The sequence below is a fragment of the Xenopus laevis genome, chromosome 5L (assembly GCF_017654675.1).
Source record: "Xenopus laevis strain J_2021 chromosome 5L, Xenopus_laevis_v10.1, whole genome shotgun sequence".
Lineage (NCBI taxonomy): Eukaryota > Metazoa > Chordata > Amphibia > Anura > Pipidae > Xenopus > Xenopus laevis.
This window is the reverse complement of record NC_054379.1, coordinates 101,131,115-101,133,453: the sequence shown is the minus strand read 5'-3', so window position 1 is coordinate 101,133,453 and position 2,339 is coordinate 101,131,115.

The window sequence follows — 2,339 nt, the reverse complement described above, 5'->3', positions numbered from 1 at the left end:
TGTCGGTGCTGTTATCCATGCTTGCAGAATTATTTTACTAAGTGGATTGCTGTGTGTTCTGATGTAACAGAGTTGGTGTATGAAAAATGTTGGGGAAAGGGGGTACAGAGTGGTTAAAGAAGACAAAATGGGAAATCACAAACTAGGTTGATCAAACCTAATTGATTCCTATTTAGTAAAGGCATCAATCAGATACATTTTAAATTTGCAACATAGGTTAGCTAGACTTTACTAGTGTCCATCTTTGTCTTATTTTTTTGCTTTATATGGACATGTGTTGCTGTAGTGCAGTGATCCCCAACTAGCTCGTGAGCAACGTGTTGCTCTCCAACCCAATGGATATTGCTCCCAGTGGCCTCAAAGCACTGCCAAAAAGCCTCAATTTAGGTTCACAACCCACATAGAGGCTACCAAATGGACAGTCACAGCACTTATTTGGCACCCCAAGAACATTTTTCATTTTAATGTTGCTCCCCAACTCCCATTTACTTCTGAATGTTGCTTATGGGTTCTAAAGGTTGGGGATCCCTGCTGTAATGTGTTGTCTACATTTCTTGGTGATGGTGGATACCTTGGGCAAGTTTGGCTATCCATAATAACTAATATTGTGGATGGAATGTTTTAAAATCAAGACTAAGACCAGACCTTAGTGCATACCTCCCAACTGTCCCGTTTTGAGCAGGACAGTCCCGATTTTGACGGCTCAACCAGCAGTACCGAATTGTTACTGCCATGTCCTGTCTCTTTGATCTCCTGCACTGAACAACCAGAAAATGATAAGTTTTTAACTTAATTGGATTTTGACAGATACTTTTGTAACAATTTAATATAAGCAAAAAAAATAACCCATTTTTAAGATAAGCAGGTCTCTTGGGGAAACTGTGCCTAGCAGCTTAAGGCGCAATTAACCTTCATTAGCAAAACTATAATAACACATAAAAACAGAAATGTGTTCATACTTCAATAACCTGCCAAATTATGTAAAATTAACATGGTAATTAGGGGGTGTGGCCACAAAATGGGCGTGACCACACCATTTTCACCATGCTATTCTGGGAGGTGTATGTTGGGTGGATTTCCACGTGTAGTGCCTGTATTAAAGTATCCATCCATGCAGCCTGTGGGCCTATCCGTGTGTGGCCATCTTTAGTCTTATATCTTGGTTAATCCAGTATATGCTGCCTTTTTAATTCTGTTTTCTAGGAAATTGATATAATATAGTGAAATCCACAGCCCCTCCAGCTCAAGGCAGGAGCAAAGATAGATAATAAGTAAACTATGAGTTGGGTGCTAATTTTCTTTTCTTTTTTTTTGGTACTGATTTTAATAAGGTATATATTAAAATTCCTATCATTTGCCTATTATTTTGATGTTTTCCCCAACATTGTGGGATATGTAAGTGTTTGAGTGTTACAAGAATAATATTTTTAATGGGATTTTGGATCCTTATTCAAGAACTATCATGAATCTGAATCCAGATATTATAGACCACCTGTTGCATTCTTTCTTTACAATTGGGTGAAGTTAGTATCGTGACTTACCTCCACAAGCAAGGGATTGGCCATTTGTCTGTCTGTCTGTCTGTTATTCCGCAAATTGTATAGTTTGCCTATTCATTTGATTGTTTACTCCAGGAACTCTGTTGTGAGGTCAAAATAAGTGATAGTGTGCAGTGGTCTACTCTCCTTCTTCTTTAGTTACCACAGGTTTGTGACTAGAACCCCCACTAGTATCCCATTAATAAACATTTCCCATCATTTTGTTATCGCTCATTATGGGCCAAAATTATAAGGGTTTTTGTAAAGTCATTACCCACCTTGAAGATTGTTAAATGATATGCCATGGAAAGTGAGGCCCTGATAAAAGTCTGTGACCTCCCCCACACACAATCGCAACATTTTTAGTTGCCAACTGGAAATGGCTGCAATACTGCAAATAATTTAGTAGCTGTATCTTTTAAAACTCTGAAATGTAAGGTTAGTTTACCTTTAATCACATTATGAAAATATATACTTTACACCCATAAAGTTAGTTTAGATTTACACTTGCCCCATGTACTCTGAGTACCTTCTGCCACAATAAAATAGTGGCACAGACTATTTGTGCTATTTAATAATATTTTAAAAATTGATATAATTGTCATGTTAAGAGGCTGGAAAAGTTTTGTAATAGCTCTCTATTAAATAGGATAGAGCACCCTTTTGGGGATATGGATGACTAGTAGTCATGACCTTAATGATTAGCAAGTTGTTTTGCACAATGTGTATGCAGCACCATCTAGTGGTTATCTCAAAAGCACAGAATTATGGGAAGGCCATTTTAATTAAACAATTCTAATT